This window comes from Rhincodon typus, chromosome 35 (genome assembly GCF_021869965.1).
Source record: "Rhincodon typus isolate 14 chromosome 35, sRhiTyp1.1, whole genome shotgun sequence".
Taxonomy (NCBI): domain Eukaryota; kingdom Metazoa; phylum Chordata; class Chondrichthyes; order Orectolobiformes; family Rhincodontidae; genus Rhincodon; species Rhincodon typus.
Genome location: NC_063366.1, coordinates 6182649 through 6197095, shown reverse-complemented (window position 1 = coordinate 6197095; position 14447 = coordinate 6182649). Strand labels below are relative to the sequence as shown.

General features: G+C 42.9%; 1 long non-coding RNA gene across 1 annotated transcript; it reads left to right on the top strand.

The window, feature by feature from the left end:
* The first annotated feature begins 5740 nt into the window (after window positions 1–5740).
* Window positions 5741–11000, top strand: LOC125487038. Its single transcript, XR_007265614.1, has 3 exons — window positions 5741–5778; window positions 9326–9427; window positions 10571–11000. It is a non-coding gene; the product is annotated as an uncharacterized LOC125487038 (long non-coding RNA).
* Window positions 11001–14447: the final 3447 nt, after the last annotated feature.

Here is a 14447-nt window from a genome sequence, read left to right as displayed (position 1 = left end):
GGTGGGTGAGAGGAGCGGTATTCTAGGTAGCTGTGGGAGTCGGTGGGCTTGAAATGGATGTCGGTTTCTAGGTGGTAGCCAGAGAACGAAACAGAAAGGTCCAGGAAGGAGAGAGAGGTATTGGAGATGGTCCAGGTGAACTTGAGGTTGGGGTGGAAGGTGTTTGTAAAGTGGATGAACTGTTTGAGCTCCTCGTGGGAGCACGAGGTGGCGCCGATGCAGTCATCGATGTAACAGAGGAAGGGGTGGGGGATGGGGCCAGTGTACCTGGGGTATAGGGACTGTTCCACGTATCCTACAAAGAGGCAAGCTGCCTGGCCTGCTGTGTTCACCCAGCTCTACATCTTGTTACCTCAGACTCCAGCATCGGCAGTTCTCCTATCTCCTTAATACCCATTCCCACATTTGACGAATTTTTACAAAATTCTTAAGTAATTGCGTAGGACACTTCCCTAAAAAAAATTTGGGCATCAGTATTTGTTGACCATAGTGGCTTGTTGGTCTAGGGATATGAATGGCTCATTGGTCTAGGGGTACGATTGTAGCTTTGAGTTCAAATTGTGGACGAGCCCTGGTTATTTGGAGCAGCATGGGGCCTCAGTGGTTAGCACTGTTGCTCACAGCACTAGCGATCTAGGTTCAATTCCAGCCTCGGCTGAATGTCTGTGTGGAGTTTACACATTCTCCCCATGTCTGTGTGAGTTTCCTCCCACAGTCCAAACATGTGCAGGTTAGGTAGATTGGCTGTGCTAAATTGCCCATAGTGTTTAGGGATGTGCAGGTTGGGTGGATTAGCCATGGGAAATGCAGTCTTATAGGGTAGAGGGATGAGTCTGGGCGGGATACTCTTCAGAGAGTCAGTGTGGATTTATTGGGCTGAATGGCCTGTTCCTATACTGTAGGGGTTCTGTCAAAAAAGGATATGTCTACTAGATTTCCAGAGGCCATCCTATAACACAACATCATGACTAAAAGGAGTGTAGAAGAGTTATTCAAATTTTTTTATTGGATATGGACTACCTGTAGAAATACAATCAGAACAAGGATCAAATTTTACATCAAAGTTAATCAAGGAAATGATGAACAGGCTCAGGAGTAAAACAATTTAACTTAATGAGGTTGCTGACTTGCTCGCTGAGCTGGCTTGTTTTTGTTCAGACGTTTCGTCATCATGGTAGGTGACATCATCAGTGGAGCCTCCGATGAAGTGGTGTTATTATACTCCGCTTGGAATTTATACTGTCCGGTCCGTTACCGTGAGTATTGTCATTTCTGGTTTTGATCTGTATGGGTTTGTATAGGGGGTCCAATTCTATATGTTTGTTGATTGCATTACTGGTGGAGAACCATGCCTCTAGGAATTCCCTTGTGAGTCTATATTTGGCTCGGACTACTATGGTTACCTTGTCCCAGTTAAACTGATGGCCTTCATTGTCTGAGTGCACCGATATTGTGGAGAGTTTGTTGTGCATCGGTAGCATCAATTTAAATTCCAAGCGGAGTAGAGTGACACCACTTCATCGGAGGGTCCACTGATGATGTCACCTAGCATGGTGACAAAACTTTTGAATGAGAACAAGCCAGCTTGGCGAGCAAGTCAGCAACCTCACCCACAACCTGAGCTACAGATCTTTGCCAAAACTTTAAATTTAACTTAATTGTGTACCATGCAGAATCACAGGGAGCATTAATACAGTCGCATCAAACTTTAAAAACTATGTTGAGAGCCTATAGTCAAGACTATCCAGTGGAGTGTGTTATGGACTAGACCAAACCCCCTCAAAATATTCAGAAAATTTGATTGGTCAAACTACTGGATTTAAAGCGAAACCCACTTTATTCATCCACTGTAGTTAAAATACAACAAAAGAAAGAAGGAATTGGAATAACTGAACTCTATTGAAAAACTTAACAGAATAATAGATGCAGTATCTACTATTAATTAACCGTTCCAATATAGTGACATCCTATAAACACACCCTTGGCAGAAGATGAATTCAGAAAACAGATTGTCTCACATGTAACTCCAATAGCAGGAAGAGAACCCCAGCTTTTGGCTGTAACTGAGAGAAAAATAGCTTCCACTTCTTCAAGACCCCAACAGCAACTGCTGAGAGATAAAAACTAAAAATCCTGCTTCTATGGGAGTTTGACTCCACAGAGTCATTCAGGCTGCTTCTTTTATTCAACTTTTAAAAAAACCCAAGGCCTCACAAGCTGTTTAGTGGGTCTGGTAGACTGCTCAGTGCCTCTGCCTTCAAATCTCTCTTGAAAAAAACAGGACAAAATACTCCTCTTAATGCCACAATATCATCACAATTGGGATAAAGGAATTCCATTTGTACTGTCTTTGCAATTTGGATTGTACCTCACGAATCAACTAAATTCAATCCATTTGAATAGCATTTGGACCTGAGGAGAGAGGACTGCTTAAATTAATTAAGGAAATATTGATGAGTCGGAGTTCAGAGACTACATATTTGGACTACATGTTAAATAGTGGGGAGAAATTTAATAGAGTGGGTGAGTTGGCTAGACAGCAGGTGAAACCAGCACACCATGTGGTGAAACAGGAGTTCAAAAATTCGTAGTTTTGCTCGTGGGGCCAAGGTGTTAACAATGCTATCAGTGGTAGGTGCACTTTCAAAGGCAAGCTTTAGTGGGCTTCGCTGAATCAAAAGGAAATTGAGAGGTGAATTCTTTGATAAGAACGCCACATAGAAAGAAAAGAGAGTGTGAATATGCTGAAAAGGTATTTTGATAAAAAAGAAAAGTGAAACGAGAATGTCTACTCATTACAACTCAGAGGGAAGAACCAAGGTTGCAGACTTGCTCGCCGAGCTGGTATGTTTGATTGCAGACGTTTCATCACTCTGCTAGGTAACATTGTCAGTGCGCCTCCGGTGAAGCATTGGTGTTCTGTCCCGCTTGTTATTCTGAATTTGATTTTCCTCAAACTAAATTGGACAACAAGGAAAATTGCAATCACATAAAGATATATGTGGGAATAAGCTGGGAAGTAGGAAAATAATTACTCATGATGTAGATACAGGAAATGCTTTTCCAATTAAGAAATATCCTTCTAGACGTACTACTCTAAAATTGGCACATGCTCAAAAAGAGTTTGAAAGCATGCTCAGAGATGACATAATCGAATGATTTGCAGTGAACGGAGCTCACCCACAGTGATGGTATCAAAACTAGATGGTACTCAACAATTGTGTGTGTGGATGATCAAAAAGACAACGCAGTGAGAGAATCTGGGTTATACCTTATTCCAAGATTGAAAGATTGCGTTGAGAAGGTGGAACAAGCAACTTATATTTCTAAGCTTGACTTACTCAGAGGATACTCACAGGTACCTTTATCCAAAAGAGTGAAGGAAATTTTGGCTTATATGGCACCAAGTAGACTTTACCAGTTCAAAGTTGTGCAATTTGGTATGAAAAATGCACCATCCACATTTCAAAGACTAACCAATCAGGTCATTTTGGGATTATTCAATTGTATGGTGTATATAGATGATCTTGTCATTTTTAGACACATTTGGAGCGTCTATTGGAATTGTTCAATTGACTTCAGAAGTCAGGCTTGTTGCTAAGCCTGGCTAAGAGTGAATTCACAAAAATCCAAGTCATATTCCTTGGCCATATCACTGGATATGAACAGATGACCCCAAAGATTGTTTCAGAGATAGTAGGAACTGCAGATGCTGGAGAATCTGAGATGACAAGGTGTAGAGCTGGATGAAGGCCTTCCTGCTGCTCTGATGCTGCTTGGCCTGCTGTGTTCATCCAGCTCTACACCTTGTTATCTCTTATACAAAGAATGCTTCATTTTCAAAGCTTTTAGTCTCACAGACTGAGGGGTTTTAGTTTTGGTTTTAGTTGAGTCGAGTTGGTGTTAGCTAGCTGCTGGAAGAAATTCTAGGTTTCTCTGCTGCTGGACCTTTCTTTTGGTGTTCCTTTCTCTTCAACTAGAGAGGAGACAGCACATGAGGAAAAGAAATCTATTTTGCTGAGATTGCCTTTGCCAAGTTTGTGTTTATGGGATGCTGCCATAATCAGTTGATGATTGGAAGTAAAATAATATTGTCAAGCACTTCAATAGAGTTAACGTTATGCCAATTCATTTTTTGCTGTTTGTGTTTTAACTGTGTTGTAAGAATAAAATGTGTTTTGATTAAAGTCTTGCGGTGGACCAATCAAATCACACTTGGGCCACTGTACCTTACACTTGCCTTTAAACAAAATAAAATGTTGGGGACCAGGCTATTTCCTTGATATATTTTGAGGGAGTTTAGTCTGGTCTATCTACCCAATATCCTGACTTCTGCTAGGAGGCCTCTACATAACTTGCTTCAAGGTTTTTTTTTACCTTTGTGGTTCCTCAACTCTACCCGCACAGATTCTGTGACTTCTTCTGACTCTATGTCACTTCTTGCCATTGGTTTCGTTTCATTTCTAACAAAGAAGACAAACCCAACACCTCTGCATTGCCTTTTGATAGGACATGTATCCTTGGATGTTTAGTTCCCAGACCTGATTCCCTTGCAGCTACTTCTTTCTGATACCCACTACATTGTACATGCTAATTTCACTTTGTGATATAAACTCAATTACCCTGTTTCATATATTGCATGTGTTTAAGTATAATACATTCAGTCCTCCGCCTATCTTCTCATAATTGTCTGTTATCTGTTTGCTTGAAGTTAGATTCCTGATCCTTTTTATATTCTCTTTCCTATTATTTGTTCTGTTAACATTAATAGTCCTCACCAACTTTAACTAGTTTAAAGTCCTTGTGACACCTGATTCAGCCTTTTCACTAGGATCCTGGTCCCAGATCAGTTCAGGTGGAGCCAGTCCCAATGGTGCAGTTCCTTCCTGTCCCAATACTGATGCCAGTGCCCCACTAAATGGATCCCCTCTTTCCTGCACCACTTCTTTAACTACACATTTACTTCTCGATTTTTCTTACTCTTTGCCAGTTTTCACATTGCTCAATTTATCCAGAAGTTATAATCCTGAATTCCCATTTTTTGTGTTCCTAATTCCTGATATTTCCCAAAAAGGACCCCTTGCCTGCTCTTGCTTATATTATTGGTCTCAACATGGACCACAATAACTGGATCCTCCTCCTCCCACTCCAATTCCTATCTAGCTGGATCAAGATGTCCATTACCTTGGCACCAAGAGGGAATACACTATGTGGGACTCTCGATCCTCTGACAAAGGATGCACTCTGTACCTCTTACTAAAAAAATTCTCTTATATTATCACTTTTCTTTCTGCTCTCCACCCAGCTCGAATGGCCTTGTGTACCATGGTGCAGTGATCAGTTTGTACATCCTTCCTACAGACTCTTTCCTCATTCACGCAGGGAACAAATACCTCATACCTGTTGGGCAAGGTCAAGAGCTGAAGCTTCTTCAACGCTAAATTTAGGATCCCTCTACCTGTCTCACTTCTGGAGTACGTCAGGGGATCACTGATAGGAACCGGTCTGGGATCTTTACTGGTCAGTCCCTCACATTCAGATTCCTTGTCCTCCATTCCCTCACCCCACACTCCCCCAAACTCTGTCTCTGCTGTTTGACTCAGTGTGAGTCTGTTTAGTTAAAAATGTGTTTGGGAAAAAGAGAAGTGATTGAATTCTGAGCCCAGTGAGAGATAACAAATTTATCATAGTGTTTGTATTATATTTTGTTCCTCTTCTCACATTCTGCTTTTATTTTCCCAGCTTCTGATATCTCTGTTCCAGCCTCTTCAGGATTCAGTAAGTGACATTATAACTTTTCCTTTCACTGATGTATTTGTAACTTTCATTTTCCTCCTGACCCTGTCTCACCCTCCCAGACACTGTTAAAACTTCTCAGACTAATTTCACTCCCCTCCCCACGTTGAAGTGTCTGTCCATTCCTTGCCTTTTGGACCCCTTCCTGGGGTCCACTGCAGGACATTCCCACAGGCTCATTGAGGAATAACGGGATTCTCCCTTTCGTGTGAACGTGGACATCTATTCTGAGGAATGGTAAACGGACCCGAAATGTTAACTCTGATTTTTTCTTCACAAATGCTGGCAGACCTGCTGAGCTTTTCTAGCAACATTATTTTTGAACATGGACATCATTGTCCGTCCTTCCATATCACAGCAGACACACAGAATTACAGCTCATTGTTCATATCCAGTTCTTTCAGGATTAAGATAGATTTTTCCTGGGAATATGTTTCCACAAATTGAACAGTGGCTCCAGATCCACCAGGTGAGAATCCTGATTTTTCAGGCAAGACTTTCTCCAGGAGTGTTTCCGTCCTGTATTAGCAAGGTGATGGCTTTCACAGTGGAAGGGATCTTCAGGGATGATTTCCCCTCATGCTTACTCAGCCTCAACAACTTGCTCTCAATCACAGACATCATCTTGCTCTGTGTCAGAATCAGTTTTAAACAGACTTTGTAATCTTACTGTTCACCCTGAAATGTTACGGAAAAGATCATCTTCAGGACTTGGTCCTCAGACACTGGAACCATGTGAGCTGAGCATTGTCACTGTGATTCATGATCAGAGCATTGATACCTGGCAGCTCAGCTTTTGGATGGACTTTGATGTTAGGATCTTGTTTAATCGCCTGATCTTCATTGGCAGCGTCAGGAAGCTCAGGAGAAAATGATTTCATTTCATAATGTGGTCTGAATACATGATCCACGTTTCACAGAGAGCAGGATCCTGTTGGTAGATAGATCCACACAGAATGGAAGAGAAATAGATATTGATACGGTGTTACATAAAATATGATGGAGTTGGTCCTTCATTATGGATTGATTAAGATGTTAGGAAACATAAAATTCCAATCCATCACAGAGTGGTACCCAAACCTCATTAACTTAAGAGTTCTTCAAGAACAGTTAGACAGCTGTTTGACATGACTGACATAATGGAGCATTGACCTTTCAAACACGTGGGGTATGATGGATCCTCCCCACAGCTCATCCAGTTCCATCTGGGAGATTTTATGTCACCATCCTCTTTCCTGGTTGGAATCTACAGGGCCTGATTGGTCAAGTGGTTAGTTGAAGAAAACCTCATGTGATTCTAATGAGAATCTCAGATACCCTCCTAATTCCGGGACCTTTAATTTCCCCTCCTCAGGAATTAAGGATGCCCTCAACTGCATCTCCTCCGTCTCCCATATTTCTGCCCTCAGACCCCCTCCCCCCAACAGTAACAGGAAAGAGTCCCTTTAGTCTTCACATGTCACCCCACCAACCTTCGATTACAACATATCATCCTCCACCATTTTCACCACCTACAATCAGACCCCACCACCAAAAAGATATTTCCTTCCCCACCCCTATCCGGTTTCCACAGGGACTGTTCACACCATGACTCCCTTGTCAGCTCCACACTCCCCACCAATTCCTCCATCACACCCGGTACCTTTCCCTGCAACCTCAAGAGGTACAACACCTCCCCTCTCACCTCCGTCCAAGACCCCAAACAATCCTTCCAGATCTGGCAGAGATTCACGTGCACTTCATCCAACCTGATGTATTGTATCCATTGCTCCCGATGTGGTCTCCTCTATATCGGGGAGACCAAATGCAGACTCAAGGGCTGGTTTGTGGAGCATCTGCGCTTTGCAAGCATCAACCAACCCGACCTTCAGGTTGCCATCCATTTTAACTCTCCCCTCCCACTCTCCTGGTGACATCTCCTTCCTCGGCTCTGTCTAAGGATTCCCTCTCAGAATATGGGATTTATTGGGTGGTAAGGCACTCTGGTTTTGTTTAATTTATTTCTATTTCCCCAGTTGTTCCTTTAAACTGGAGCCGGATTTGAGCAGGATAGATTGTGTGGATCCAAAGTTGCTGGAAAAGCTCAGCAGGTCTGGCAGCATCTATGAAGGAAAAAACAGAGTTAACGTTTCAGGTCTGGTGACCCATCCTCTGAGACCCGAAGGGTTCCCCAGCTCCGTTGTCGACAGGGCCCTCAATCGGGTCCGACCCATCTCCCGCACTTCTGCCCTCACCCCTTCTCTTCCCTCCCGCAACAGCGATAGGGTTCCCCTTATTCTTACCTACCATCCCACCAGCATCCACATCCAGAAGATCATCAGACACCATTTCCACCACCTCCAGCGAGATGCCACCACTGGACACATATTCCCCTCCCCTCCCTTGTCTGCCTTCCGCAGGGACCGTTCCCTCCGGGACACCCTGGTCCACACTTCCTTCACCCCCAACACCTCCCCATAGCCCTACGGCACCTTCCCCTGTAACCGGCAAAGGTGCAACACCTGCCCATTTACTTCCTCCCTCCCCAGTATCCAAGGGCCCAAACATGCCTTCCAGGTGAAGCAACACTTCACCTGTACTTCCCAGCATCTAGTCTACTGCATTCGCTGCTCACAATGTGGTCTCCTCTACGTTGGGGAAATGAAGCGTAGACTTGGCGACCGCTTCGCAGAACGTCTACATTCTGCTTGCAAAAAAGACCCTGAATTACCCGTTCCCTGCCACTTTAACGCACCACCCTGCTCCCTGGCCAACATCTCTGTCTCTGGCTTGCTACAGTGTTCCAGTGAAGCCCAACGCAAGCTGGAAGAACAACACCTCATTTTCCGCTTGGCGACCCTACAGCCCTCTGGACTCAATATTGAGTTCAATAATTTTAGGGCCTAAACTCTCCCATGTCCCAGCCCCTTACCCCACACACCAGGCCTTGTTACCTCATAGCCTGCCATTACAAACCCACTGTCATTAGTCACTAACAGTCTCCATTAACAACTATTCACCCTCCCAGCCTGATCGTTAGCAACTCCTTTGTCTGTCCAACTGTCTTTCTCTCTCTTCGGGCTCTATCCTATCGTTTACTCCCTTCCCCACCACCTCCCTATTTTCTACATATAAACTAATGTTTTCCCAGCCACAATCAGTTCTGAGGAAGGGTCACCGGACCTGAAACATTAGCTCTGTTTTTTCCTACACAGATGCCGCCAGACCTGCTGAGCTTTTTCCGCAACCTTGTTTTTGTAGCTTGGTATCATCCTTTGTTCTGTAAAGTTCCCCTGAAGAATCCTGATGCATTTATTACTGCCTGAAGGGAGCAGTATAGACATTAGGAGTTGTTTCCCCTTCACAGTCTGAATTGTAAGCTGCCTGAGATATATCCTCCTGGGACTTGGAGACGAGTAACTGCCTATCCTATCAGTTCTCTGGTTCTACAATCCGGAAATGGTCAACGTTTAACATAAACTGCTTTTCAAGAAACTTCTTTTTTTTGTCTTCCAATTTACAGACAACGGTTTGTTTTGCTTCTCCTCAGAGTGTTTTATTCCCAGACCCTGATGGGAATAAGGACAGTGGATTCCCAGAATGTTGCTGATCCTTTTCTCCATCTCCCTGTGTTTTTCCTGGGTCTCTCCCGGTATGTACAGAATTTAGCTTTCCATTCTCTCTCTCTCTCTGGGGTGAATGTGAATCTCTTGGTGAGAGTTTGAAATGGGGGATGTTTGACCAGCCGCCTGTTATACAGCCAGCCTGATATTTTACACATTGAAGGCAGCACAGCCTGGGAGACTCTGATGGGATTTGTGTCCGGGCCTCCTGACAGCAGGATGTAGAAACCCCGAGATCAGGGAAGCTCTGAGCAAATGGGAAATGAATCAAATGGACAATTTAAATTTTCACATTGATTGAGGGGAGTCAAACAGCTTCATCCCTCCTGGTCTAAGGTCTGTGAACACTGCAGGGAGGAGAAGGATACTCCATGTTTAACCCACCCACGTTCAGCTGTGACGCCCTCATGGTTGAAAAGGCCAGGCTATCTAAGACCACCAATATCCTACTGGCTGTGTATAAAGGGATGATTAAAAAGCTCAGTGAAGGACAGTAGAGATCCTGCTCTTGACTGTCCATCCCTCTGTTTGACACAGTGACTGGCCTCCATGGTCTCTCACTTCATCCTCCAAAATATTCCTGTTTCTCTTCATTTCCATCCGATTCACTCAGCATTTTCAAGACTCTCCTGTCCTATTATATGCTTCATTGTATTTTGCTTTTGTAAATGAGGTTAGTTTAAATGGAATATGAGAAACTATTTATGACTCAATGCAGAGTGTACTTTTTCTGTCCACAAAGCCCTCTTATGTGGATCGAAATCGAGCATTATTGCTAGGGAATTGGTTGGTGCTAATTTAACATAAGGTTTTGCCATTTATAAATTTTAAGGTGAAACCAGAGGGCATGCACAAAGAGAATAGATCACTGTTAGTTCAAGTTATTCTCATTTGACCATCGTATTGTCATTTGGGGTACCTGTTCTATTATTTTAGGTATTACAATCAAATATTGCATAAGGCCGGGTTCAACAAAGCAGATTTGCTTGCATAACATGAACAACCAAGTTGTGTGCAATTGTCTGACAAAACAAAGTTGTAAAGTAGGCCATTATGAAACCAGAGCTTTCACTGTATTTTAAAACAGCAATGGAGTACAAAAGCCAAAAGTTAGGCTGAACACATAAAAGACAGTTAAGTCTTGGCTATTTGTCTGTGGTTGCATATTCCAGGTACCCGGAGCAACTCAGGGAAGGACTAAAGGATGGGATGGGCCTGAGAAGAAATAAGGAGCTCAGAAGCAGGAAAAGCACCAGGGCCTTTGATCTGTGTCCCTGGCCACGGACCCTTCATTTCACAGTTGGAAGTTCCAACAAGTCTGATTTTACCAGATGTCTGGTTTGTCCTCTTCATTATGGCATTCAGTCTTGATGGCCATGTTTATATGTGTGCTCACCAAATTTGTGACATAATTCCAGAAATTCATGTTGCAAAATTTTACCCAGAAGAACTGCCTTTGGATGCACCCACGAGTTTCATGATCACGATAACTCATTCTAATTCCGTTGACCATTTCATTGCTCGTAACATTAGGAAAGATTTTGACACCCGAGGCTATAGTATCGATCACAGTGGATGAGTTAGTGTCTGAAAATAAATCAATTAAAGGAGCTTGTTAATAAATCCCAATATAAGCATCATATTAATGTACCTACACTCCAGTGACAATAGTAACACCATAAACTTGGGAATATCACAACAGATTATTGGAAAATACTTTAATCATGTTACTGTTTGGAAGACACAATGAGAGGGACAGGCAGATAAGCATTTATGCACATGGAAATGTGTATTTATATTTTGATCGACCATATTTTATTAAATTGTGGAACAGGCTGAAGGGGCCAAAGTCCTGCTTTTTCCTTGTATGGAGCCTTTGCAATGTCTTCAACCTGATGCAGTAAGTGGATGATCCATCTTGGGAGTCCTCCAGTGGTCCCCAGCGTCACAGATGCTGGGCTTTAGCCATTTCAATTTTATCCACGTGATATCAAGAAACATCTGGCGGCACTGGATGCTGCAAAGGCTCTGAGCCCTGAAAACATTCCGGTAATAGTACTGAAGTCTTGCCATAACTCAGAAAAGGATAAACAGATTGGGGCTCTTTTCTCCTAGAGAGCTGCAGGGTGACTGCATAGAGATGTTTAAAATTATGAAAGGCTTTAATACAGTGGATGCAAAGAGCATTTGTACATGTGGGAAATAGCATGGCTGGAGGCCATCAATACAGCACAGATACAAAACTATCAAACAGAGAAATATTTTGTGAAGTTTGGTGAAAAGTCAAAAGAAAAATGTAATTACCCTATGATCCACTCCAATACCATTGCTTGGGGGTCCTTTCTACATGTATTCAACGCTGCTAGGTTAAGACAGACAATGAACTAGAATCTGGAGTTCCAAGCTGGCAGCCTCCACTGTCAGACATACAATGGGCACACCCTTGCTCCTGATAGAGTCAATGAGAGATGGACTTCAGCAAATGCCGATGGTTAAAAAGCTCATTAATTCTATAAATATTTTCATTGAATGTGTTCATGTACAAAGACAGAACACAACATTTTTCAGAACTTACAGTGTGTTGAATTGTGATATTAACAAAGTGATATGAAATGAAAGCACAGTGAGCCCTTTAGTGTTTTCAGTGAGATAGTGCCCTGTAGCTGTAAATATTGCTAAGACGCTCCCCCTTCTCCCCACAATGTGCCTCAGAGAGGTGGAGGCAGGTTTCTCACCTCTCGTGCTGGATGGAATTGAGAACAGGGTGGCTGGTCTCATAAGGCACCTCCCTCAGACTCGAGTCTCTGCAGTGACAGCCATGGAAAAGACAGGGCAGGTAAGGAGTCTGGCAGAGGGGCTGGGGAATGGTTCTTAGAACCTTCACCCTTTTCACTGACTTCCACAACGCTAGAATATATTCAGGTGGATTAGTTGGGTCTGGCTGCTGGTTGGCAGCAACTATCCAATCCAGCAACTGTTGTGGCACCAGAGAGAATGTCCTGTCAAGGGAATGTAGCTGCTCAGGTATTCCATAGACATCAGTGCTCAAACTGTGAGTGCACTGCTCCAGAACACTGAATGAGCCTTGTACCCTCTGCATAGTCCCCTAGTGTGATTTTACATTGAAAGAAGAGAAACACTAGGATGATTAGACCTTACAATTTGACATTGAGATCAGGCAGGTACTGCCCAATGTCACAGCTACTTGTTCTCAATCAGCTCAGAAACAGCTTTTCTCTTTGCCTCCATGAAAATGGTCACTTTGTTCCTCAGTTTCAGAAACCACATCAGCAGAGCTCCCCCCACCCCAGCTGAGCCATCTGTCTTCACAATAATAAACTAAATCATTGACTCTGATTCCAGATCTTTCGGTAACTCTGTCACCTTGTGCCTGTTTAAAGCACCATTTATCAGAAAGGTAATGTTTAGTGCTACTTCCAACATGATGTTGCTCAGCAGCAGGGACTGGGTGGACAGATCCTCTTGAAGAATGAAGCCGTGAAATACAATAAGCCCACGTGGAAGAAGATTGAAGTGATCTATCTCTTTCGTGACTGGAACAACTAATCCCTCCTGAGATCTGACCATGGCTTGAGCATCATCAGTCATAAGGTTACTTCATATTTCCAATGATAACTGAAGCCTGTGCTCTGCCAACGTAACCCCCTCAAAAAATATCTTTTCCTTTGGTGGTTTCATGTGTTGCTGCTAAAGAAAGCAAGTGTTCTTGAACCTCAGACTCTGCTGTGATTCTGGATAAGGACATCACCAGTTGGCCTGTACTTGCTGTCTCATCAAGAGCCAGAGAGTAGAACTTGAAATCAGCCACAGCCTCTACTTCCCAATATTCTGAGCTGTATTATCAATCCAGTCCAACACTGTCATGAACATGGACCATAACACCAGAGCACCAATAGGTATTGAACTTCTAATTTCAACATGTGTTTCATTTAACAAACAGGAGATAAAGCCAAAAGTGCATATAAACTCAGTAACTGTCTTTAATGAGACCTTGGATTAAAGGTAAACAGGGGAATTTCAAACAACAACCCTTCCAAGTGGAGAGAAGCAAGTCAAAACAAACAGAACTGTGATCCCTTATGACCACAAGGGGCTGACTACATTGTTTTCAGCAGCAAACCGGATTGTTTCCCAAACTGCAAATGTATTTTGTATTTTACCCTTTCAAGAATACAAGAGGACAAGGGTTAAAATAAATTAAAATCCTGACCACATGTGCTTGGAAGCAAAGACGTTTATCTGTACTAGTCTGGTTCAAGGGAGTTCTGAACAAGGGTCACTGGACCTGAAACATTAACTCTCTAATGCTGCTAGTCTTGTGAGTTTTTCCAGCATTTTTTTTGTCATGAATTTCCAGCATCCACAGTCTAATTTTTATTTTCAGTGTTTTCTGAAAGTTGCAGTTATGGAACCATCAGCTGTAATCCCTGCATTCTGGGGAAAAGAATCTTTCTCTCACACTGAGTGCTGGAAGCCAGACTGCAAGCCAGTTTGAAAGGAAATGGAACAAAAGAATTTCAATTCATCTGCAAATTTTAGAATCCAGATGTCAACTGCAATAGGAGTGATGGCTTAGTGGTATTTTCACAGGCCTGTTAATCCAAAAACACAGATAATGTCCTGGGGACCTGCGTTCAAATCCTGTCATGGCAGTTGGTGGAATTTGAATTCAATAAGCATTTAAAACTAAGAGTCTAGGACTGTAAATCTATTGCCAATTGTCAGTGAAAAATCCATCTGGTTCATTAATGTCCTTTAGGGAAGGAAAGTACCATCCTTACCTGGTCTGGCCTAAATGTGACTACAGACCCACAGCAATGTGGTTGACTCTTAACTGCCCTCTGGGCAATTAGAGATGGGCAATAAATGCTGCCTAGCCAGCAATGTCCTCATCCTGTGAATGAATAAAGAAAAATAACTATCCACATTCCACTATGTCTTCTTCATAAACGATACAGAAGCTAATCCCAATATCTTTTACCTTTTTTTCTCACTCATTTTTCATTTATAGATTGTGTCTATCAATGC